Below are 27,990 nucleotides of genomic sequence, written 5' to 3'. Positions count from 1 at the left end.
TTATTATTAGCCTTCCCACTGCAAATGTCTACATATACTGACAGCATGATTTTCAAATGGTGCATAATAAGGACTTGTATCTACTCTATTTTGCAAAAAGGGCGAACAACAAGTCACAAACCACATTCTTGTATTACAAGTTACAAACTCTTCTCAACCAGGGCTCTGCAGCCCCCTAGCGAGCCTTAGGTAGGTTTCAAGGGGTCCTCCAAAATTAAACCAGAGAATGTGTTATTTTCCCTGCATGCTTATGACACTCTGAAACCTATTAGCTTCAGCATGTCATAAGCATGCACAGAAATGAACGCATTATCAGGTTACAGAACATGTTCTCAGGTTATGTAACATGTTCTCATGTTAGGTATGGTGTAATAGAGCTATATCAGTGGGAGCGTAACAGATTACAAAGCAATTCGACCACTAGCATCAAAACAACAAAACCCACAGAATGATGATACAGAACTTCCTTCAACAAGTTCAACTGGAAGGGCTGAAGAACAGGTGCTGTTGCAAGTAATGGGAAGGCAAAATAAGCTGATCCCTGGAGCCAGCATTACACTTCAGCCATCAACACCAGACAGAAGGATATCTACATCATCAGATGGAAAGAAACGCAAATGGATAGACATACAGGTGGATCACGTTAGTTTACTGTAAAGCTACATCTTAGTTGGTGCTTTATGGTGAAAGACGCGTTCAAATCAGCATAAAGTTTTAACATCTACTCTCATGTAATGGAAATCATCTTGAAACCCTCCAAATTACAGTGACATTTAATTACTAAGCATGAAATTTTTGAGCAAATGGCTGAGGTACTGCTTGGTACTAAAGCTGTAATGAAGTCCACAATGACCGCAGATCAAAAGCTTGTGGTGTCATTGTACATAATGGTGCAGAAAATAGCTAAAGGAAAAAAAATCGCATACGATTGCTGAGGAGCTGATAATGCCGTGTGTCATTGAAATTGTAAAGGAAATGTCAGGAGAGCAGAAGACAAAGGAATTGACAAAAATACCAATTGACAAATGAAACTGTCAAACGACGGATCGTTTTTTTGTCAGAAGACACAGTTTCATAGTGCATTGATCGACTGTGTGACTGACTTTGCTGTACAACTTCATGAATACACAGACGTTTCTAAAATGTCCCATTTACTCTTCTATGTTCGGTATGTTTGAAATAAGGGAACAAAGAAAGACTTTGTTTTGCAAGGAGCTTAAGACAACAACAAAGTCAGACGATATTTTCAAACTGGTGGCTGATTTTATAACATCAGTTGCATTGGAGTCTTCACTGATGGAGCCGAACATTCAGCTGGTGCGCAAAAAATAAAAGCCGTTGCACCTAGAGCTATTTGGACACATTGCTTTTTGTACCAAGAGGCGCTTCACAGTGTTCTCAACTCAGCGGTAACATTCGTTAATTTTATTAAATCCAGAGCAACAAACTTCAGGTGTTTTGCTGCACTTTGTGAGGAAGTGGGTGCAGAGCACAATTCCTTGATCATGCATACAGAGGTGAGATGGCTATCTCGAGGTAGAATGCTTACCCATATATTTGATTTCAAGGAAGAGTTACGTACTGTCTTAGCTGATAAGAAACCCGAACTTGCTGAAGTGCTAAAAGATGACGTGTGGCTGGCAAAACTGAACTCACAACGAAACAAGCCGCTACACAGCTGTGGGCTACAAACCTCAGCATTAGTGAGAATATTGAAGTTAAACTGCCACCCTTTTTCCCATCAAAGCTGTGAGAAGAGCTGATAGACATTTCATCACACAGCTCCCTCAGAACCGAGTTTAGTGAAATGCCACTGGAGACATTTTGGTGTGAGTGCTCCGATGAATGCAGCACTGAAAGAGCCAGAATGAACATTGACCATGACATGCGTGTGTGCTTCATGAAGATACCTCCACGTCTTGATAGAATTGTTGCTCGGCACCAGCAATTTCACATTGAGTAAATAAAACAAAAATAATTATATGTGTATTGTAAAATGGACCGCTCTCAAGTCTGTTCGTTGCAAGCCCCTATATATAATTATATATATATATATATATATATATATATATATATATATATATATATATATTATATATAATAATTCGCGCCTCGCGAATGATTTGTATAGCCTGAGCCGGACATTATCGATACTATGAGCCGGACAGCTAGTACTTTTTTTCAATACGGCTGTACAGACACGCGCACACACTCATGCACTCATGCACTCACGCACGCACACACACACACACACACACACACACACACACACACACACACACACTAACTTGGGTTTCTTCACTGTGCAGCTTTGAGCAGACTGATTGCTGCTCTTAAATATTGGCAGTTGGCTGTAATTTACAATGACGAGCCAACTGCCAAAACAATAAAAACAATTAACAAATTAAATAAGCATGCATTTGCACGAGTGTTTGCAGCAGGGAGGATTTTAACCCCCTATATATATATATATATATATATATATATATATATATATATATATATATATAGGGGAATCAGGGGGTGGAAAAAAGACTTCCATTGTGTAGCAGTTTGATCCGTTCTTGGTTTTAGTAGTATAAGTTTAATAAGACAAACCTAAACTTGTTTGCACTGCGGCTAATCAAGCTTGTTGTAAAACCTGGAATGTGTGAAACTGCTATGCATTAGGAGTCTTATTTCCATCCCTGAGGTGTGTGTATCTATATATAATGTATATGGTGGGACGTGGAATTTTTATAGCGGGGAGTGGGGGGCTTAAAAGCAAAAAGGTTGAGAAGTCCTGCTTTAAAGTACAGTGTCTGTTTTAAAAAAATCTTCTCAGAAAATACTAGTTACTTCAAGGTGGAGGATAAGTGCATTACCAAGATCCCTCAGCTCTATTTGAATCTAAATCTTTTTTATTTATTTTTGGTATAGCTTTAAATCGGGTCTGATCGGGTGTAAAGGAAGGGAAAACAGATATTCTGCTTTAACTGAATTAATGCTTTATTCTGTAGAATAATCTGTAACTCTGTTTGGCCAGCCATGCTTGTTTTAGAGTAAGTATTTAGCAACAGTCTGGCTTAAAAAGGGAAAACATTGCACTAGCACTGAGTAAAGAAGTTCAGCTGGTGAGTCGTCACCAACAACATGAAAGAAAACCATGAAGGTGTGTTGTTCCTGTTAGCATACAAAAATGAAAGACTGAAAAGGATGGTGGTAACTGTACTTGGAAACATAGATAAAATCGTTATCTTTTCTTTTTTGGAAAGTGCACACTTCACGTCGGTATGTATAACGTAGGACACGTCAGATAACGTATATATATATTAAGATATATATATATATATCGATCTACATATATTATATATCATATATATATATAGCTATATATATATATTATGTCGTACGAATTACCTAAAATTTTGCTGCTCGGTTGCATTTTAAACTGTCATGTCTTCTGCATAGCAGCTGTGCAGTTAGTTAGTCTGTACATATCTTCTTTTCCTCATCTGTCCATATTTGGGCATGTTAATGTGGTACATGTAAACACTGTGCATGGATGAAAACACGTCTGTATATAGTAAGCAGTATCCTATTCATTAATGTCTGTTGAGGGAGAGTTGAATTATATGTATAGATTTTTTTTTTGGGGGGGGGGGGTCCTCTTTTGAAACATGCACATTATATTAAAAAGGCAATATCTGAATCTCTTGTATATTGGGATCAAATAAATCATGTATTTAGAAATTAAAAAAAAAAAAAGTTGCATGGATACTTGTACAAACACTGCTTTGCTTCAGACTAAGTGATTCAGCTGCAATATGACAGTCAAAAAGAAGAATATACAACAAAGATATTTTTCTTGTGACTCAAGAATTTAACCAGTTTGTGTGTATATAGTGTATAATGTACAGTGCTGACTCTAGTGATGTTAAAAGCTAAATATTAAATCTACATTTATTATATTTAACTTGAATCCCTCAATATGCAACTGATATGAAATATTGCCTTTTATCCCACTGGTTGCTGCAAGGTCTAGTTTACTTTGTGTTGGACAATTTAATTATTCAAGAATAGATCTACTGAGGTAGTGTTGTTTGAGATGACAAGTCTCAGTATTAGTATGTATTTACAACGCCTCATATAACAATTTCGGACCCATCTGGCTCTGCCTTGTTAGAAGTATTCTTTAAAAAGAGGAGCTTAGAATGCAAACAAAATATAATAAAATAACACATTCCCATTTTTTTTAAAACACACAGGACAAGACAAGTCCAAATAGATGCTTTTGTAACCAGTGTTTCAAGTTGTATCACACTACTTATTATTATTTAAACCATATATGGGTGTTTTATGACTTTGTCCACAGATTTAAAAAAAAAATAGGTACAACTTTTATCAATGTAACAAAAACTGGTTAATTTTGTCACTAAATCTAGTACTTTTTATGCTAGCGGACTTCTACGTCACTAGAAGTGACTAATTCATATATATCCATGTTCATGACAGCACCATCTGCAGCTGTTCTGTTACATCATGTTCAGGGTTACGCTGTAGATTTAGTTTTTTTTCTAATGTTTTATTATTATGATTTGATTTTATGTTCTGTCTTTGTTCTGGGTTTATTTAATTTTGTTTTTGTGTTGCACACAAAAATAGGAAGGAATTACACAAACTGTGATAATTATATATGGTATACTTCTTGGCACAGAAAAATAAAGTTTGGTATATGCTGTTTTAAAGAGCAATGTTTATAATATTAATATTTTCATAGATATTGCAGTGCTCCATTAGCTTCTCCCTTTGTTGATTTCTGCAGTGGTTGAATCTCCTTTCCCAGTCTGTACTACAGTCTGAAAGTGGATCTAATATTGTTCAGATCCATCTCTGATTTAATGTGAGCACATTGGACCTAAGCATAATGGCAAAGTCACAAATGCTTTGCTCATTTCACCCATCTCTGACTTGGCAGTGTTATATAAATATATGCTACCGATTTCAATTCACTACATTGCATCCCAACATCACCATTCAGAGGTCTCCACCATGTTAGCGTTGTCTGGATAAAAAATTCCCATGACAGTTTTGGGAAATAAAGCTACCTTTATACATTTATTTTTATTCTGAAGACAGGGGTAGTTTGATTTTGCATTTTTGCTTTACAGAATAAAAATAAATAAACTGTATCAATTGCAGGGGAAGCCAAAATATGATTAAAGCACTGCCAATGTTTTGAGTGGAATTTTTTCTTTACTCACTCAAACCACAAAGCAGAAATAAAGAAATGTGTCTCCTCTCTGAAGTGAAGTTTGAATCAAACAGTACTTTTCCTACACATCTTAGCTCTGGGAAAAAAAAAAAAAAAAACTAAGTATTACATCTACATTGGGGAGAAAAACAATTGTAATTGTAAAGAGTTATTAATTGCCATTTTGGCTTTAAAATGTATGAAAATGTAAATTTATGTGAAAAAACATTGTGTTCTTTCACCAGTTTTAATACTCCAGTTGACAGAAAAACAATTCCACAATAGTTAAGAAAATAGAACACATACAGTACCGTTCAACTTCCATATGCTGACTGGGAATGGTGAATGCATCTATGACTTCCTTTTTCATTTGTTGGCACTGACTTCTGCATTACATTGTCTTATATCTCTGTAACTCTTTCAGCACTGCAGATTAGTATAAAGGTCTAGGGAACGAAACTCATACTGCAGTGTAAGAAACTGAAAATAAATTTAATTAGTTAACTTAATATTAATTATTTTTGTATTGTTACTTGGGTTAAATATTAATTACGGCATCACTGTATTTACAGCAGCTGTAAATAAGTTTTAAATAACCTCAAATCATTTCAGTTTGTGCTTTTTGATAGATGAGTTTGAACAATCCTATATGTAGAATGTTTCCACAGTTAATCTGATTATATCATTCTGAATGACACCATTAATATACATTTTACAGCAGAGTGTTTAGGAATCAAAGCAAACTAAAAGAAATGTCGTAAAAACATATTCATTGCATTTCATCACACCTTTGTTGCATGCTGAATCAGGATAGTGTATTTAATACATTTCACTGATACTGCAAGGTTTAAATCAGTGAGTTTTAATGTAATGTACATTATTACCAAAGCTGGAGCTTATCTGTCCATTTCAAATGCAAGGGAGGACTTTGCTGTCTTGGTTTTAGCAATGCGTAAATCGCGTGTAACAATTTTTTGTTTTGTTTTTTTTGTTCCTGGGTAGTAAGCGTTATTTCCTAATTGCTTATGCCTCAAAAGTATAGAAAATGGCTATTATTCCCCACAAACTTTGCTTTTGTGACCAGGACAGTGATATTTCAAAATATCACTATTTCCAATGGGAAAATGGGAAAATTACAATTATACTGTAAATACAGAGTAGTATTAATACAGTATAATTGTAAATCTCAAAAAACTACTCACTTCTAAATCTTTTGTAGTCATCTTTGTATTACTTTAGTATAAATACATGTTAATTTGGATTCATATGTTGGTTTTTTTCTGACTTTATGTGAATGAAAAGACACACATTTGCCCATTTTCACATTGTAAATAGTGATATTTTGAAATATCACTGTCCTGGTCACAAAAGCAAAGTTTGTGGGGAATAATAGCCATTTTATGTACTTTTGAGGCATAAGCAATTAGGAAATAACACTTACTACCCAGGAACAACAATTGTGTTACATAGTGTAATCCTACTGCAAAGTGTACATTATTTCTGCCCGGTATCACAGTTTTGAGTCCATTTCTAATTTGATTTTAGGGTTGTTTGAGCAGTGGTTTGTTTAGCTTCAATTCTGTTGGGAGCTGGAAATTTGGCTTGCCACTATTACAGGACTGTTAACCGAGTCAGCTGTGAAATTGGGAGTCATGGAACACTTGCCTCGTAAGAAGAGTAATTGTAGTAAAGCAGTACCAATCTGCACTTCTCAGATTGGTGTGCAGCTGGTATATGTCAAAAATATAGATCCACAATTGTGTGCATACTGTGGGCTGAGGAATTTAGATTAGGATAAACCGGGCATATTAATGCCATTTGTGTAGCTGGAGAAACTTCCTCAGTGTCTGACACATGTGCATAAAAGGTCAGATTGGACATTATGTTAGTTTAAACTAATTTCTTTTCACCACATAATTTCTTCTTTCCCAACTTTTTTTTTTAAGTGAGTAGAATACAAATGATGTACGATACGAAACCAGTAAAACAACGAAGGAGCCCTTACAGTTAAGTAAATGCCCATTATAAATTACTTAAAAATATGTTTCTTCATGACATTTCTCAAAGAATCCAAAGACTTTGTTGAAACAGAAAATAGAATTGTGTGGTGGCTCGCCCTAGTTTACCTTTTTTCACTGTTCTGAAATTGTAAAGGTAAGTGTCTGAGCCAATGGCAAAGTCAAGTTCAGCAGTTAGACCAACTGGTTATTGTCAGAGGAAGATTTTTAACAGACAGAAAGTGAAGATCTGTATTGAAAGTAGCTTACCCCAAAGCACATTTTTGCCAGTAACAGCAACTTTTGAACAACTTGAGTAAGTCTGCAAGGAAGAAATATTTGTAATACAAAACAATGCCATATTCACTTTGATCTTTAACAGAATTGATTTGCTGCACAGTTGTTTCCCAGTACGCAGAGTCAATAGGTGTCCTGAAGGAGTGGGACGGAAGTAAGCAGTAGGCAGCACATGTCCTGTTTAAACTTTCATTACATTAGGACAAAATTCTGTGTGTGTTACTTCCTAATGCCCTGCTCGTTTTTCACAAAGCTTCAGGATCTCATTTTCATTTCCTTTCATCAGCCGTGTCTATTAGTTGAACAGGACAGCTGCAGTAATTAACTTTTAAGATATAATCCCCAAGAATTAGTCCCCAAGGATCAGATTAAAATGATTTGTAGTGCAAAATCATTTCCGTTTACTCTTGCATGCTTTTCTGTTTGTTTTTACTCAGCAGATGTTCTACTTCAGAGTTGAAAGGTTGAACTGGTGACTTGCTTTCATCTGGCTTATGCAGGAAAGATTGTGAACTTTTTAAAAGTTGGGAGCGCCAGTACAGCATATATTTGTTTTGTCTTAGTGTCTCTTCTTGAATTATTTTTAGTAGTAGTAGTCATAGTAGCCGTAGCAGTTTTTATGAAACATTCCCCTAATGGGTGATTATATAGTTTATGAGCCAGCGAAGGCTAAGTCAAAACTGATTGACAAAGCATCATTGGTAGATAAATATTTCCAATACTTGGTCACGCTTAACTTTAAGAATACATGAAGGTTATTCAAAGTTCTGAAGATTTGTAATAAGCAAAACATATTTATTACTATAATTTTAACTACAAAAAGGGTGCATGTCATTGTATCAAGTAATTACCGTAAATATGTATTATGAATCCTCTGTCATAGCCATAGCTGTATTGTTATAGTTTGTTATTGTTAATGGCAACATAAATCATTAATAGCATGTTTGCAACATAATTATAAATGTAGAATTAATAACCAAAAATTAATAATGTGACATCACTCTAGGGACAAATTCAGTTCAAACTGTAGTAATGTGATCTAAAATTGTCAGTCGTTGTCACTATATGTCTTCCATATTGTGTATTAGTGGAGATGTAAAATTAGCATTTAATAAGTTGGCCTCTTCACACAAGATACCAGAGAGGTTAAGGTCCACAGTAAAATGGCATACTATAATACTTCTAAGGTAAAATAATAACAACTTAAAAGTAAAGCCATTTTGCATTAGTGATTTTCAAATAGATGTAATTAACATTAAACACTAGCATCGGGTTAATTAGAGAGTAAGGGTTCAACTGTTTTCACGATAAATAACAATCGGTATACTCCCATACTGTTTACATTGAACAAGCGCTATGAGTTATCAGTAATTATTTAGGAAACACAAAATTAGAGTTTGCATATTCAAGTCTCACTTTTAATATATGTGTTTCCATTTCCCTTACTTTTATCATCAGATTTGAATTCATTCTGAGTGAATGTGTGTTCTGTTGCTCCAATATTACCATTTTTCCCTGTTTGTCTTTACTGGCTTTCAGCTGGATTCAACCTTGCATTAGAATCCTAAGTGCCAGCACTAAACAGACTGCCTCATCCATTCAAATCATGTGACAATGTGACCTTACAACTCTGCTGACCCCACCTACTGTCTTGTCACCTTTCCTATATAGGGAAATGGAAACTGAATTTCACTCTTTAAGTCTATATACATTTTTAGTTATCATGGTTATCCATAGAAACTGGTTGCAGTGTACCTACATAATCGTTTGTGTCTAATACATATGAAGGTTCATTCACAGTCCTAGCACATATGCAAATAGATTCATTCAGCATCGTAATTATTCTATTTGTGTTGATCCAGGGATGGTCTGTTTGATTAAATATCACCGTTCTCATCATTGTGGCTAAATCAAAGTTTAAACATGCCATGGAACACTTCTTTCTTTGATAAAAAAAAATAACAAAATCTTTCTGCTGTTTTACTATAAATCTACCATTTTTGATCATTTAAAGCTCAGTTATCATTAGAAACATTCACATGTGTAAAATTGTCCAAAGAAATAGACGGTTTTACAATCATTTGTCAAACAATCAGTTAGAATTAGTTGCAGATGGTGGTTGCAGAGACAAGTCATTTTTTTTTTTTTTAATTATTATTTAATTTGTACCAAACTACCACAGCAAATATTTTTTTGTTGTTTATGAAACATAAACTGCATAAACTGTGGGTAAACTGTAAGGAAGAAGGCATTGGTTCATTGATGCCGGCACACACAGAGGCAACTTTGGGAAGTGAATCATGATCTTCAACCTTTTAAATCATTTTGATACCTTTGCTTTAGTTTAAATCTAGATTTTGTAAAAGCAACTGCATTACTGTAATGTCGTGGCTGGTGTTTCACTCAATCTTTATATCATATCAAAATAGAAAATCAACATTGCTGTGCATTTTGTTAATATATAGTAATGAAATATTGTTTTCATTTACTAGAATGATGTTCCATAAACATGATATGTAAATATAAATATTAACTTAAATAAATAAATGCATACATAAATAAATAATATTTTATAATTAATTTGACATGAATTTAGAAAAGGGGCAGATGTTACAATGTGTGTCATAAAATGTACAGAATAGACCTCTTTTTTTTCCTGCATGCTGCCTGAAGTATTCAATGAAATGCCTTTCGCAAATGAGGTTGGATAACTCAAAGCAAGCCGAATTACTCTGATAATGTTTCATCGCAGTATGTGTGTATTTGATACTGTTTCGTGTTGAGCTTAGTTGTCTGTCATACCTGTATCTTCAAGGCAGCCTCTAGGTCTTGTTAAGCTGTGATGTGTTTCTGTCATTGCCTGAATTATTTGGCTGTGTAAAAATCAGTGTTTTGAACCTACTATTTTTTTCCTGGATTGCCGTTTTTTCCTAACATTAAATTCTAGGTGTTTGTAAATTTCCCCATTCATTGTGTCTCATTTTGTATGTCTTTGACCAGGGAAATGGTTCCTTGTTTTATGGTTGTAACAGAAAGTACTGTACAGGTACAGCAGCACAAAGTAATATTTGGCAAATTTTAACAGTGTAATCTAATACTGTCCATGATGTGTGCAGCCGTTCTACAGTAGGAGTTTTATTAGCTAACTTTCTTTTTTTTTTCTGAATTCGACAAATGTTTAATTTTCAGATTGGAAACAGTTCTACCTTTCTTCCAAATAAAAATACAATAAGAGACACCCTACACACAACTTATAATCCCCTCAGTCATACATTTTACAAGGTGAAATATATAATAAGTTTAAACTAAACCAAAATTGCATGAAAATGTAACATTCAGCAGCAAGTGCCCTCATCGGTCTGTGCGCAAAGGACAACGTAAAAGGTTTTTTTTTTTTTTTTTTTTCCTAAAATTGCACACAGAATAATTGAAACTATTACAAAAGGTCAAGGACTGCTAAAAGTCCCCCAAATGTTTTTTTTTTTTTTTTTTTTTCTCCCAAAGCCAGCAATCTTTGCAATCTAACAGTGCGTTGCAGGGTTGTAGCTCTCGTTGACAGGGCCCTTCAGAGTTTTAGATGGATTAGGTTCCTGGAACCAAAAAGAAAAATGAGGACATATTTGTAATTACAGATAATAAATGGATTTTAGAATAGAATGTTTGCTTTCTTTAAATGCTACATTTGAATGCATATAGTAAATACACAGATTGAGATAATGCTAATAACATTAATACAGGATTAGAAAAGTGTCACACATCAGAAATTAAAAATTCTCAAGTGTCTGACAGTCGGGTTGATATTTTTATAATCCTGAATTCATGCAACCGAATACACTTGAAATTTTTTAACTTGAGCAAAATTAAGTATTTTCAAGTTTCAAAAGATTATTTATTTGATTTGTTTTTATGAATAAATATGGTGCCCACCAGCTGAGGAGGTCAAGCTAACAGACATATCTAAAGGAGATAGGCTTTGATTACAGTGTTATGGATGCCTAAGTGACTGCTTTTCAAGTGTATTGATCAGTGAATAATTTCCATCTGCCAGACCCTGACAAATTCCTGGAATGCACTCGGGCAAATTGATTCTAGACATTGAATGCACCAGTTTGCATTTAATCTTGAAGCGTGGGATGCAATTCCAAGAAATGCCATTAAATAAAGCAGTGTGGTTGTCAAGTCAGGAGAAACACATAATTTACAGATGGTTGCATCTTAGGTTGATCCCAAATATAAAAGAAATACCAGCTATTGCTGTACATTTTTACCCCCAGTAGAGTTGATCTTTTAAATGGAATGAAATGAGACATCCAATTGTTAGTGTAGAACAAGCTGAAAGGGGGACCTGAAAGTTGTAATGAGCCTCTAACTATCTAAACTGTTAAAGGTTTGTAAAAACCTCTAAACCGTTAGGTTACGAATTGTAACCCTGGTTTCCTGAAAAAGAAATGTCAATCATTACGAGTTGGGAAATGACCCTCGTGTCACATGACCTGAGCACATATTCAAAAAGCTCCCCGATAGGCCCGCTGTGACCACGTGTCTGTTGCATTTTTGAACAAGACAGTACATCACACAGCAACCTTTGCCTTTTGATTCCGAAATGGCAATGAAGACTATCCAGCGACCTCACAAAATGAATGGGTCGGATTTGTTTTTCAGGGAACTGGGGGGTTACAATTTGTAACCTAATGTCAACCATTACGAGTTGGGAAATGTATACCCAAGATGTTACAGTGAGCAAAAGCAGCCACGAGCCTTGCCCTGGCAATAGCCTACCTATCAGGGTTCCACGCAAGAGGGCAAGCAGCCTGTCTGTCCCTATTCCATCTCAGACAGTCAGTGCAGGTGGTGCTGTGGCAACAGTTGCTAGGCTTGTTGGCCACAGCCTCCTCTGTCTTCCCTCTCTTTGTCCTCCATATGCACCCCTTGCAGGTGTGGTTCAATGCCCAAGTGGTTCACCCGTCCCGAGACAGACATCGCTGGCTGATGGTGTATCAGTCATGTTGTCCAATCTTTCCATTTAAAATTGAATTTATGCAAGGATGAAATATGAATTATGGCACCATTATCCAAAAAAAGGCTTATAAAAAAGTAACAAAACAAAAAAATGGTAAAGAAAATCAATTTAAAAAAAAAAGTTGGCATTTTATGCAGTGTTATCATTACATAGTTTGGTACTTTTTGAAAGCTGCAACAAGGATAGCAGAGCTACAATTAAAAATGTAATAGGGTTAAAGTCCTTAAAATGAATTGCGCCAAACGTTAATGTTCCACTTTTCAGTTGCCAATTCGTCTGTTCCAAGGCTACTTTTCTATTAAAAGGACAAATTGAAATATAAAAAAGGAAGGAATCATAAAGAATGATCTGAGCCCTTGCTGCTTGTACCATTGACTTTATTAATGTAGTGGAGTAAATGCAATTTACCAACCTGGAACAGTAGCAGCCTTAACATAATGTGAAATATTTTCAATAAATCTTTTAACATACATTTTTAATTAAAAAAAAAAAAAGTATTTGAAAGCTATTTCATTTTAATGTAAAGCCTGGAAACTAACAGGGCAGAACACCAAAATGAATTGGAGCTTAACACACACACACACACACACGCACACAGGAGGCCTGTGTGATGAATGTTTTGACAGACAGGTGATAGGTGAAGTTTCTTTTCCCCTGAATTCCCTTCTATCCCACAGGCTAATTTTCTTGATATTTCATCCATTCTCTAGCATGGTGCTCCAGGGCTGTTCATTTGTCAGTCCTAGTAAATTAAATGAATTGTATCACTTAAATTGGAGATAGCAGTTGATTTCAATTTTTTACAAGGAATTTGCTCTTACAAGATTGTAATTTGACTAATACAGTAGACATTCAACCTAAAACTGTGGTCACCGTTGTAGTCGTGTGACTCAAGGGAGCAGCTCTGTAGAGCATTATTCTGGCGGTCAGTCTTATTAGACATCTAAATCTAAGTGTCTCAAACCCAGCATTTCACAGCAGGTTCATCCTCACTGTGAAATTATGGAAACCTGGATTCACAAAAATGCAACCAGTTTGAAGCCTTTAAAGGTTGTAATCATAGAAAAAGCAAAATTACTGTGGTAAACTTTTACAGTATAAAGGTGGTTTCTTTGACAACAAGAAACCTTTTGTGCAATTGAAACATTATTTATTCCATCGTAAAAGACAGACTTAAATAACTCAGCTATGGCCAAAGGTTTTGCACCACCCTATGTAATGAACTCATTTTGCTTCTAAAGTTGAATGAAACCTGCTGAATAATGTTGCTATATACCACCTTATAGTTTTCCATATACATAGCGAAAAACTGACAAAAATTGACACCTTGAAAAATTGTTGTGTGCCATCTTGCAGAGAAGGTTGGAAGACTGTTTATAATTAACACCCCACCCAACTCTAATTAAATAAATTAGATAAATAAGAATCTATTTTGAATGGATTAGCTTACAGATACAACAGTGGCAATTAAATACTTTTCATTTATGCTGATGTGAAATCTTATGCTAAGAACCACAAGTGTTTCAGGAACTTTATTATGTCAAACAAAGAGTGGAGGTGGTTCCCATCAGCACATTTATCAAACTTTTTCTTCCTAAAAGGTTATTTGTAGAATTGATTGACATTTTTTTAAATGTCAGCTTTTGTGTAAAGTCGCACAGTTTTTTGCAATAGGTTACATTAAAGTAAGTATTTTCCTAGTTATATTTGCCTTGGTGTTTACTTTCCTAGTACTGTGAAAGAATGTTATTTTTAGAACAAAAGGAAAGAATAATTAAATTGTCAATGCATGTAGTGTTAAAAAATGTCTACAGTAGAAATGTTACAATTTTGAAGATGTGCTGCTTATAAAATATAGTTTGTGCTTCTTTAAAATCAGCAGATATAGGGTTTAAATGAAGTTATGACTGAGTCTTATAAGGCAACTAGATTATTATCTCTTGAGTATAAGCAACTTAAAAGCAGCTAAGCATTAACATTAACAGTCATGAAGAGAATCTGGTCCAGAATATTTTAACACAGTGCATCTAGGGATTGGCCTGTTTTCTTATCACAGAAGCACACAGAAAGGATGGAGACGTATTAGCCATCTAGCTTCTAATACTGCCCTGTGTTTAATACAGTGCTGCCCTAAATTACATAAATCCTCCATCTGTCGTGTTTAAGGCTAGCTGTCCAGCTTTAAAACTGTTATTATAAACTTCACAGATTGCCTCAGCCACTCAGGTTCTGAGAGGAGTGACCATTATCCTGTGATAGCCCATATTCTAAATTTATATATATATAGCTATAGATATATATATAATATAGATATATATATATATATATATTATAATATATATATATTAATTTTAATGAATGGGAAACATGCTAAATACTGAATAATATATTTATAACCTTTGTTTTTTTATTTAATTTTATTTTGTTATTTTCTACCAACCTAAGCCCCTCCTCTCCTACCCCCAGGACGGTGCTCGGGCAATTGTGCATCGCCCCCTGGGAACTCCCGTCAACAGTTGGCAAAAGTAAGGTTGAGAGAAATACAACATTTGTAACTGTATAAAACTATCAAGAAACAACTTGCAGGAGACACACTGCAACCCAAATGTTTTCTTCCTTTGTGCATAATGTAAGTGGCTGATACAGAGAGAGGTTCAAGGTTCTAAAGCTATCGTGGCATCACCCATACAGAACAAAAATATATATTTTAATATATAATGAGAAATGTATGATTCCTTTTTTCCCCAACATCATTCTTGAATTAAATAGACTATAATAAATAATATATTATCAACATATCTGATACATTTTTAATACACCAAATTGACCCCTTTTCTAGATATGAAAGATGCAGTAAAACTCTGATACAACGTACTGCCTTGGGACTGTAAAAACAGTATGTTATAACCGAGGTAGGTAATAACCAGTTACATGCACATACCTGCCAAATCAGCACAAAAATCTAAACCTAGTACAGTACTAATTGATTAATATACAATGTATGTAGTATAATGGTTTATTGCAGAAGAAACAATATAAAACAATGTAACATGTAACTAGTACTGTACATTACTATACAGTATGTAACATTCTGTATTTTAATTATTTGCTACAGTAACTCTATGTTGCCTTGGATAAAGGTCGTCAGTTAAATGAATTATAAAAAATAACAAAAAACATGTCATTAATGTACTGAATAATACTGTACTGTAATTAGTAAAATAAACGAACTAATAAAAAAATACAGTACGGTAATAATAATAATAATAATAATAATAATAATAATAATAATAATAATAAGTCAATAAACATTACCATACAAACGGTCAGTCACTGGAGCTAGATCTTGCTCCCGTGTTCAATGAAAATAAACAACATTTACCAGGGGGAAAAAAAGAAAGAAGAACGTGTATAGATTACAGTGGTTTCTGGGATACAGTCATCCAGAGAAGTGATGTTTTTTTTTTTCTTCTCAAGAACAGCTGGTAAACTAACCCAGTTTCATTATGGCAGTCTGTACGCTCAGACACTGTTGGGCTAGGGTTCAGGTAAATCGGTTTTGAACTCGGTTGTCGATTTTTTTGCTCTACTGTGGCAGGGCCCTAGACGACTGCCTCGGTGACTGCTGCTTTTTAAACTTGAGCTCTTTGACAACATATTTCTGACTGCTTTCGTCCCTTTAAGATTTATCCAATAATGTACAGTTTGGCCTTAATTGAAATTGACAATCGTTTAGCGCTGGCCATGATAATACTGCATAAATTTGAGTAACAGAGAGCGAGGTCAAGTTCAAACAGCAACAAATAGGCCTACGAGTACGCAATATGCGCAGCACAGACCACTGCGTGCCATCGCGGTGCGTACTTAATAACTGGAAGTATGCACTATCAGAGTACGTACTTATACGATTTTATTCGGTTCCATGATACTGGTTCTTTATATCAGTGTGTACGTTATATCCCAGGTACGTTGTAAATTGGTTTGACTGTACACGAGGATGGTAAATATATGTTTTATGTATTTAAAACATATAAATGTGTATATATGTTAAATATATTGTTGATGCAGTATATTGAGAAATATAAAATTCATGAGAAAAATTTATTATCTATACATTTGAATGATGACATTTAATATACAGTATGTACAGCACATAATAAAAAACAAACAAACAGGACACTTAAAATCACCTGTATTGATTAATAAAAGAAGCAACTCATCTCTTTCTATAACATGTTATTTGGCAGACTTTACCAACAGCAACAACTCATTCCTCACAAACACAGGCACAGGCACCTCCCCACTCTTACCAACGCACACAGGGTGATTTTCACTGACTCATAACAAATCACAGAAATATTTACAACAAATAATAGCAGTTTCTACAAAAAAAAGCCAACCCCCAGCATCCTTTGCAAGCAATTAACTGCTTTTTTTTTTCACTCTGCAGGCCTGCCATGCAGCTACCTCAGAGCTACAGTGTTGGAAGACAATGCAGGTGAGGCCAGTCTACAGGGGTCACTGGTGTGCTGGGAGCTGAGGACACCCTGGCTGACCTAAGCCCTCCCCACCCAGGGCGATGCTTGGCCAATTGTGCCCCACCCCTTTTTAAACAGCATCCATAAATAATGTTTTTAAAATGTATGACAACTGTAATCTGTGAGCCATATAGTTATTTTATATGTTGAAAATATGGTAAGGTTATAAATATATTATTCGTAAAAAAAATATTTTAAATATATATTTTCTTTTCGTATGGGAAGGTTTCTTAAGGTTAATGCATTAGTATTGCAGTGGTATTCTAAAGTATCGTCTCAAACACCTTGAGAAAAACAGGCAAGCAAATAAATAATATTCTTACAATTGTTTCTCCTTTCTTTTTTCCCCTTCGCTGTTTAAGTAATCAATGGCAATGCATCAGTCGTGAGATTTATTGGATTAGTTCATTACCCACATCCCCTTTAGTGGCACCCTACCAAACAACTGAATACAGGATAGACGAAAGCCATTAAGAGATTGGGAAGCCCTCTGCTGGTGTCATTTTAAAGTCAGTTCCTCACTGAGTGCTTTGCTGAGTCTGTGTTTGTCACGTTTAAAAAAAAACAAGCTTGAAAATGCTACTCGTGAAGATTAAAAAGCATGAAATTCATTCTGGTGGAAGTGCTTTTTTATCATAAACTGATTTAATTATGTTTCGAAGCACATCTCTTTGTTTTATTATGTGTCACCTAGAAGCCTTGGATCTCATCCCAAATTTCCACCAACCCATAAAAAGTGGGGCCATTCATATCTACATTATTCTGAGAGCCAATTCATCACTTTTAATATTTTATATATTTTTTGTGGTATGCTTTGACATACGGATTTCGAATTTAAGTGGCTCTGCTTCAGACATCGTGATAAGAGTTTGAATTACTTTTAGTGGTTAGTAAAAACAGAGATGCAGTGACAGCCTTAGGCAGAGCACTTGTGCTTAGTAAATGACAGAATGACAACTGTTCCATTTATCAGGCTCTTTATCCAGAACCTTCCCTGAAAACATCAGTACCACTGTTGCTGCAAGAAAGCTCCACGTCCAATTATAGAATGAAATTAGTTACATTTGTTCAGAATTATTACTTAAAGAATCAAAGTATCCTCTGTGTCTACAGACAATGATGACACCACCCCAGATGGGAAAAATCTAAAATCTGTTTATCTGATGTTATCTGATGTTTCTTTCAATGTTAGTGCTGGATGTTTAACTTAAAATGCTTAAGAGGGCAACCAAGTCTCATAGGTTCATATCTGTGCTCTAGCAGCACATTGCAAGTTCCTCAACTAAATAATACAACATAAGGAATATTACTGTTTGGTTATGTTTCTATAATAGCATCCTGAGAGAATGGAAAACCCTGAATCTCTGATTTGTGGCTGCTCCCCTCGCTTCACCGATCGTCATACACACCTGCTGAATTTTGATTTGAATCTGATATTGGAAAATAAATTGCTGCTCCAACTGCCCCCTTCCTAATTGGTTACTGTGTTTGGAGTCTGTGAAGATTTGAAACAGCAAATCTGTGTCTGGATTACCCAATCAAGAAAATAAAGTCACTGGAAGAATGCATATCCACCCTCAGAGATATTACGAAGTCTGAGAAATTCATTGGTAATAACATTACATCTATAGAGCCCTCTAATGCCACTGTTGAAAGGGCAAAGGGGGATTGCTTCAGCAGATTATGTTGGATTTGGTGGCTCCTGTTTATGACATGGTCAGCTCCCCTGCTCCCAGTCGGTGGAGATTGTTGGGTAGCTGTCAGAAGTGGATCGAAGATTAAGGTTTCAGCTCCTGTGTCTCAGAGTCTTGACATTACAAACAGATGTAATGCTCTTACCCACCAAAACAAACATGATATTACCTCTAGCATGGTGTTCTTCATTGAAATAAAATTGAAAAAGGAATCTATGAAAAAGACCTAGGAGTTTATGTTGACTTAGAAATGTCTTCATATAGACAATGGGGAAGCTATAAAAAAAAGGCCAACAAGATGCTTGGGTATATATACACAGTGGTTTATAATGTTAATTTGTGAATTCCCTGATGTTTCACTTTACTGCTTTTACTGTAGTATCACTAAATCAAGTTTTATATCATTAGTAGTGATCATCTCAAGTAAAAACAATTTGTAATCACAGAGATTGCTTCCTTTGAGAATATAATTCAATTCCTCCTGGATATTATCTGTCATCTACTTGCAGGTTGTTCATATGGTTGGATAAATACAATTCCCTTAAAAATAAATAAATAAATGTAACTTGTTGGTGAACATCAGAAAGCAGCCAATGTGTTCTTATTTTAATATTTTGGTGATTAATTTAGTAACCTCACCTAGGTCATATGTATTTCCAAGCAATTCTGACAGTGGCTTCTTTTCATGTAGTTAAGAGGGTGCACTCAGGCATGACAGATTCCACAGTTCAGAACTGTCTTATTGTCTACATAACAAAATACTGTAAGAATACATTGGTAATAACATACACCGCCTTGCCACTTTATGATTTGGCATCTTGTCCTGGTATACCCTAGAGCACTTGATTACTCTGAAAGGGTGAACGAATGTAGCCATTATTGTGAACAAGTACCCCAAGCAATGCTCTACTAGTTTCCTGATGGCGATGGATACTTTAAAGTGATAATGCACGCTAGAATGACTGAATGGATTAACATCCCTTGAGACACCTCCCAACACCTTGTAGATTATATTCCACATCATGTCAAGGCTGTGATCAGGGCAAATGTTGTCCCAACCCAATATTAGGTTCAAATCCTAACAACATGAGCAGGCAGAGTATATCTCTATTTATATTACAGTGAATTAGTATTTCGCTCAGCTGATCTTCCACCTATCAAAGATTGTTAATTTGTGCTTTCAAGACCCCAGGCATTTTATATGTCATATTATTACTGTGTTACTGTTATTGCTTTTTAGAAAATTGACTTTAGTTATTTTGTAGAGGAGACTTTTTTGAATGCCATGGCTATTGGCAAAGCTTGGAAAGTTCTAGGAATATCATTTTGCCCTTTTGACCTTGATTCCCTAAGATAATGTGTCAAAATGGAAAATCCCGAGCACTCCTGCTGGTAACAGTGTTACTGGCTTATCCATAACACATACAGGCTAAGAAAATAACCACTTTCTCACGTTGAAACAGCGATCAATCACTCAAATGTGTGAAAACAATCAAATGTGAAAAACTTCATATTCTACATTTACTCAAAGTGTATAATTGTTCTGTTTCCTGAGGCAAATTGGCAAGACACCAAAGCCCAGTCCAGATATTTCAATTTTAACTCCTACTTCTGTACTGTGTATATATTTCTGTGTGACTATGACCTGATGGTTATCTTTTTTAATTCCTTCAGTGAAATAAGTGGAGTTTATAATTATGGCAGAGCTCTGCTGGCTCAACCTACTGCTCTACTTTAAAAGAAAAAAGGCCATTTTGTTACGTGATTTGAATTAAATGAGGAAGTTAGGAAAAGTCTAATAACTTGTTATGGGATGACCCGAACCACTCAACATTATTGCAAAAAATAAATAAAATTACATTTGAAGGTTCTGTAAACATTACAGAATAGGCATTGATGCTGTTTGTATAATAATTAAATCAATAATGTCAGCGACTGGGCAGTAACATACCATTGTGTAATACATACCTCAGGTATTTCCCATTTTTTGCCCAAACTGTATGCTTGCAAGAGTAGACATAAACAGATTGGTAGCCTAAAGGTTAAGTGATATGGATTTCAAATGGGATAGCGCAGCTGCAGTATGCCCTTATTCACACCCACATAGAAAAGCATGACAGACAATACCCAGATTAGTGAGCTATAGCAATACAGGGCAGTTAACAGTAATTCAATCTTTTGGGAGTGTAAACAAATGAAGCAAATTGTAACCCAGCTTGTGAATTTGCAGTGCTTGCAAAATAATGCTTAAAAAAAAAAAAAAAAAAAAAATGAAATTTGCAGTCACAGTTTACAACTAGGTCACCTGACACAACATGATCAGATGAAAAGGTAAAATAAAATGCATTCAGGTGAGCAAAGTACTTTAAAACCAATTGCTCGCTCCAAAGATCATATTCTGCCTTATAAAATCAAACAACTGACCTGACTTGACAAGTCATACCATATGTTGCCTTATAAAATCATCTTTCCCATCATTATGCACAAGCAGCCAAAGTGACTCACTCTCACTTTAAAGAACTATGTTTATTTAAAGAACATATTAAGTAAGGAATGACAGTGAAAATTCATCTGTAGATGGTTCCCAGACAGCCATATTGGATACAAGGTCAAGGTCGCAATTGATAGTTTTTATAGCTTTCAAGATTCGTTTTCTAAACTTAAACATGCCCAATTGTTTGCTCCTGTTTCTCTCCCAATTTAGAATGTTCAATTATAGTTTTTACCGCAGTATTCCCAACAACAATAAGATCAGTGGGGTTCTCCAATGCGACAGCCATGAACATTGCCTCTATGCTGGATGTCAATGAGCTATCGCCCACTGGCAGACAAAGACCAGCCCTGATCTGCTGTGGCCTGGTAAAGAGAGACAGTGAGGAGAAATAGGAGGGACCTGAGCCTATACTTCCTCTGGATCGTAAACGGAAATCAGAAACTTAGCAAGCCTGCGCTCCCCTGACTGAATGTCCTTTGTGCTTTTACCAGGTAAGTCGTTTGGGGACCACTGCATTTGACTTTGATTTGGTAGAATTAGGCGACACAAATTATAAAACATATGAATTACACCCAATAGTTCTGGTTATATTTTGTGTTAAATCATGCTGACAACATGGTGTATCTGACTTATTGCAGTGAAGACTCCTTAAATGCAAAGAGGCTGCCTTCTGCAAATCATACAGAAGAATATATCAACACAGGCTAGCGTCACAACAGTACCAAATTATCAGCATCACAACATGGTTTATAATAATTAAAATAATATTACACATGTTGTTTAACTACTGTGTTTATGTAACTGACAGAACTCTTTTGAGCACAATAAACCATGGTATGAATTGTTGATTATACTGTCATGCTTTTTTACTTTTCATATCTGTGGCTTTGATACATTTAGCACAGTCAAGGACTGCATTGGCACTGATAGGCACTCAGGTGTGCTGAATGAGTTCAAGGCTGACACCTCAGGAAACCATGCATCTCTGCAATGGCAGTGTATTCTGTACCAAGAACCATTTTGCATTTAACATGGGCAAGATAAAACACACCACCAATTAACTCCAGCTTTCACTGACTCACTTATTTACTGCTGTTTCCTTTATAAAAGAGTGCTTCTCAACTGTAGATCTGCTGGGCTGTTACAGTAATTGAACTTCACTTACCATTTGGAGTGTTAAACTACAGTGTACTTAGTATTGGTCTACCTACGTAATGTAATGACTGCTGTCTCCAAATTTGTTTCCACTAACATTTTTATAATTCTATTTCCAATTTCCTAAAAACATCTGGATCACCCAGCTGGAAATTTGTGAAACTCATAAAGCTCTGAACATCAGGTTTTAATTGTTCTTTTCAATATATTCTGCAGCTCCTAATCTCTGAGCATTACTTGAACTGGTATGTCAGCTTCAGTATGCAGGGACGGTAATAAGACTCCTAATATGTCGCAGTTTCACCCATTCCAGGTTTTACTATGGGCTTGATTAGCCATAATGTATAGGTCAAACTGCTCTGCAATGGGAGTCTTATTTCCATCTCTTATGGATGGAAACACCTTCCCATTCACATATTTGCCAGTCAACCCCTGGCCATTAAATACAGCAGTAATGCAATTCCTGTTAACAATTGCTTATTTACACTTATTAGAAACCTTGCATTAATAAAGCGTTTGTATGCCAAAAAACATGCTTAGTACCTTGTCTCTTGCAACTTCTGTAGACTTTTGTTTTTAATAGAATCGGATAATTGCTAGTCTGTAAGTACCTGTCTAAATAATTTCTCTGAGAGACATACATTATTATGCTATATTCTGTCAGGGCAATGGCTCTTGCTGTGCATCACTACAGTATATATTAGCATCTTTGCTCAGGAAATATCATTATCCATTAATAAACAGTTGATACAAGTTAAAAGACAACAATTTGGGATAGTTTTTTGTTTGTTTGTTTGTTTGTTATATGCTGAAAAAACAATCAACAAATCAGTAACAGCTATCATCGCTCAGACCTTGATTGCATTTGACTGGGCTCCCTACTAAGTCTTATTCCATACAGGAGCAATCCTCCACAGGGATAAAACAGTAGTCATATAGAATCATCAGTGCACTTTATAAAAGTGGTAACGTACTGTTTCTATGGAAATTGAGCACCATAACACTGTAGCAGCCTCCTTAGACCTTCCCCCTGTAGCTGCTTGATCTCTGCCAGCCAGTCCTTGGCCTAACAGAGACACACAATTGCATTGTTGTTTTCTGAACTACGTAGTGCTTTTGTGATGTTGAGTAATGCCTGCAAGGGAAGCGGAGACCAACAAACTCATTTTACTTTTGGGATATGACATGTTAATTTTGGCAACGTTAGTAATAATACAGTATATGCTGTATTTACAAGAGATGTATACACCACCCTTTCATGTAGTTCTCCTATCTCTTGTCTGGCTTGCCATGGTATCAGTACAAGTGCAACCCCCCAGTGAAAACATATGCTGAATGGCAAACCCAAAGGAAAATACTCATATCAAGGAGAATTAATGTTTCTTAGCAAGCATTCAAGCTTGAAAAATAATAGACCACCTGCTCAAAATTACATTCAATAAAAAACATTTATTTGGTAATTAAAGTACAGTCAGGGTTGCCAGATTTCTCATGGGTTTATAGCCAAAAGTCACTTTAAAATAGCCCAAAAATAGCCCAATTATTTGTTTGAACTAAAAGCAAGCTTATTATTAACACGCAGGCCTATGCATAAAAAAAAAAAAAAAACAATCAAAAGCTTTTGTAAGAAAAGATACCTAGTATAAATTTGATAAATACTACAAGCCCCAGTACAGTTCATCCACACGTCACTATCAACAAATTTGTACGGATGCTCTGAAGGGACAAATCAACATCATCATTCATACCAGACCAGCAACCGAATTACAGCATGATCCCTTTATTGAAATACTAATGCTGGTACTGTATCCCAAACAATATTGCAAACATGAAAACAGTTTCATTTTATTTCAAGTTATACCACCAATCTAATTACATTATCAACCCGTGGTTCCTTAATATTTCCCGCGCCTGTGTTTTTAAAGTAGCCCAATTCTGCAGGAAAACTGCGGACCTAGCAACACTGAGTACAGCAGACCCCCTAGGGCCTAAGTCATAAAAACATAATACTGTAATAAAAAGTCTAAGGACTAGATATTTGAAAGGTTTGCGTAGAGGATTATGCACATCGAAAATGGCCGTTATGCGCGAATGCACAAAATGTACCATGTTCGAAACTTCTTTTTGCGTGCCACAATTCGTTTTGCCCTATGCACAAATATAAAGCATGCAGAGCACAATTTGGTGTAAGTGGCCGACAATTTGCGAGATTCTGCCATGTTCGAAATTATGCATAGATTTCAATATCAAAGACATATACAGTAGTATGTTAGGCTTCTGATTACTGTATTGGTAAATGTTGTTGGCGTTTATAATGTAAAATTACAAAAGGTGCTCCTTCCTTATTCCAGTGCCTGTTTAGCCTGTTTTATTTAAGTTGAATTAATTGCGCCCCCAACTTTGTCAAGCAAGTTATATATATATATATATATATATATATATCTAGGCTATGTAGATAACAAAACATATGATCCAGATCTGGATTTATGGCTATAAAACAAAACAGATGATTCCAGCTGGATTATTAATATTATTAATTATTGTTGTTTGTTGTTGTTGTTGTTGTTGTTGTTGTTGTTAATGTATGTATTTTTTATAACAGGGCAACTTTAACAGTTCTTATAGAAAAACACATTACAAAAATGCAATCAGTCCAGACACGGAGCAATAGCGGCTAAAACTGTGTGGGGAGGACGACGACACTACTGTAACAGAAAACAAGAAAGTCAAAAAATGTAAATTAATTAGAATAGATAACATGCACTCATATTTGTGTGGCACCTCTCAAAGTTATGGAGACAGAAGTAGAGAAATCATAAACTCACTTCCCTGCAAACAGTACAGCATAGACACTGTACATCTGTTTAAATTCCATAGAATCTGTGATGGCCCTTTAAATATTTAGCTTATTAGCCATGCTAATTCCTGTGATAATGATAAACATTAGATTCAAATGTGTGCATGTTTACTTCGTGCAACTGTTTTGTGCCGTGTTGGAAAATATACATTTTTGTGTAAAAACACTAATTTTTGCAAGGCACACATTTTGTGAGGGTATTGCGCATCGTTTTGAATATCTGGGCCTAAATCTTTTGCATAAGGAGTAATAATAAAAATAAGCCAGGAGGGTAGATGTGTTTAACTGGTAACATTTCCAGCATCGCATAGCATCTTCTGTCTTTTAAAGTAGCCAGGATCCCTGTTTCTGGTTTTAAGTGGTGTGTTTGGTTGACGGGTCAGATCATAAGAGTGGGGTAGGCTTCCTCTTGAGCTCACAAAGCCTGGCCAGTAGGGTCAGCTGAACTTAAGTGCGAAGAGGAGAAGCACTCCCTGCAGGTTAAGCCTCTCTAATCCCACAGGAAAAGTGTAGAAGAACAATAGCAATTACTGTATGATTAAAAAATGTCATTATACAAAATTACATTGTTCTTTAAAATACTTTTTTGGTCAGGGGTGACTGGCAAAGAGAAACAAGGATTTGCTAGGCGATCAGCATGCCAATAATGAAGCACCACGAATATTAGGTATTTGTAGAATTGCATCTCCACTGCATTCATAAAGATATATTGCTAGTATATTACAACAAAAATAAGATTCAAAACCAATGTGTCAGATCTTTGGTTTCTCTTTTTATTTTCACATTTCTGAATGCATTATGCAACAGCTCAAGTCGGTTTCTAAACAGTTCTGTAAACTCAACTGCTCAAATGTTTTGATAATTAAAAAAGCTGCTGTCAAAAGTAACAAAAGAGCAGTCAGATAAATTTTGCCACAGAACCAAGACTAACACCATTTCAAGAAAGAAAACACACTGATGAGTGCACAAATGTAAAACATTTCACACTATCGTGAATGCGCAATACATATTTGAATATATTTCGAGCCAACACACACACACACAGAATTGGATTTTTGTTTTCCTATAACTCATCATGTCCAGAGTTTGCTCTTCTTCTTCTTCTTCTTCTTCTTCTTCTTCTTCTTCTTCTTCTTCTTCTTCTTCTTCTTCTTCTTCTTCTTCTTTAAGAGGGTTTTACACTTCTTTAAAAAGCTGCATCCTGTTCATTGCAAAGACAAAGCTGTGCTGGTAACCATTCACAAAACAAGCCAACTGCCGAGGTCTCTGAGCTATTAAATTTATCCCAGGTCATTTCAGGCGAATATGTAATGCATTTTGGGTCTAATTTAATTATCTAAACAGTTGTGGATCTTATTAAAGCCACTTTTCCTTGGCCAGTATACAGGTCTTAACAGTATTATAGATGTTTTTACTTTTTTTCCCAAGCCCTGTATATCATTACGGTGAATAAAACATCATGAACTTAAACATTATTATCATTATAAAGCAGACGGAAAGTAAGGAAAGGATGCTTTAAAAAGGCACTGCATTGCAATAATGTAACTTAAGCCCTGTATTTTTTCCCATATGTGGATGACAAACTTGCTTCCCACATGGCATCCTAGCTTACCAAGTGCATTGCACGGCAGCTTCCTGAATATATCATGAAGAAAGGGGATTTGAACTGTGCAAGTATTTAAATCAGAATGCACTGCTTGTCAGAGTGCTGCAAACAGATGCTTCTGTGTGAAATTACTGCCCTCTAATGGAACAAGAATGATTTAAAAAAAGCATAAATAGTCAGTAACATATTATAGGGGTTCAGAAACTGGTACACTGTAAGAGCATGTTTTTGTGGAAACACAGGGCTGCTTTTGGTCATTATTCTGAGGTCCTATATAGACTGTTTACATGTTTAAAAGAGCCAATAGAGGTCCGAGTGGTTTGCCTGGTAAAGGCAGAAATGACTACATATAATTTAAAGTATTTCTGGCTATTAAGAGCAGTGTTTTCAGTCAGCAGGTTACAAATGAGGAAACTGTTTCTTTTCATAGTTATTACAGAAATGCTTCAAGGGGTTTTATCTTTCAACCCTTACTACCGCACATTGTACTTCTCTGAATGCAAACGAAAAAAAAAATCAATAGGCCTTGCCTTATTGGTAACGAGTTATTCTTAAACAAAGGCACGTTCCGTCTCATGCTACCAGATTATCATTTCAAATGGCAGATCTCATAGGTGTATTGGTGTTCGGTTTCTGCATGGACACATTCAATATTACAGGCGGATGAATTGAATCAAGGTGATTAGCATTCAAAAAGAAAGCCTGTGGGTATATAGAGCAATATGAAAAATTGAACTATACCAACTAATAACTTGTATGTTTGAAAAAACAACAACATGTACATTCTAAGAATGGAAATTAAGTCTAATGGCATTTGTCACTTAGGCTCTGGCTGGAATTACAGCTTGAAAAATACAGCAACAATGATTCATTTTAGCTGTGTTTTGTATTATAGCATTTATAGTGGTTGTGAATCACCACAACAACGTTATGTTTTTATAATGACACTGGTATGTGCCTTGTGTCATAGAGTGCAGGTTCTAATGGTTAGAACATCGGAGAAGTGGCAAAACACACTGTTCTGAAACAATTAGCAAAGATTGCATTTAGATGAATAAGAACATTTTGACCATGATATTGTTATTCACATTTTGGTCTG

This window comes from Polyodon spathula, chromosome 6 (genome assembly GCF_017654505.1).
Source record: "Polyodon spathula isolate WHYD16114869_AA chromosome 6, ASM1765450v1, whole genome shotgun sequence".
NCBI lineage: Eukaryota > Metazoa > Chordata > Actinopteri > Acipenseriformes > Polyodontidae > Polyodon > Polyodon spathula.
This window is presented reverse-complemented; position numbering follows the sequence as displayed.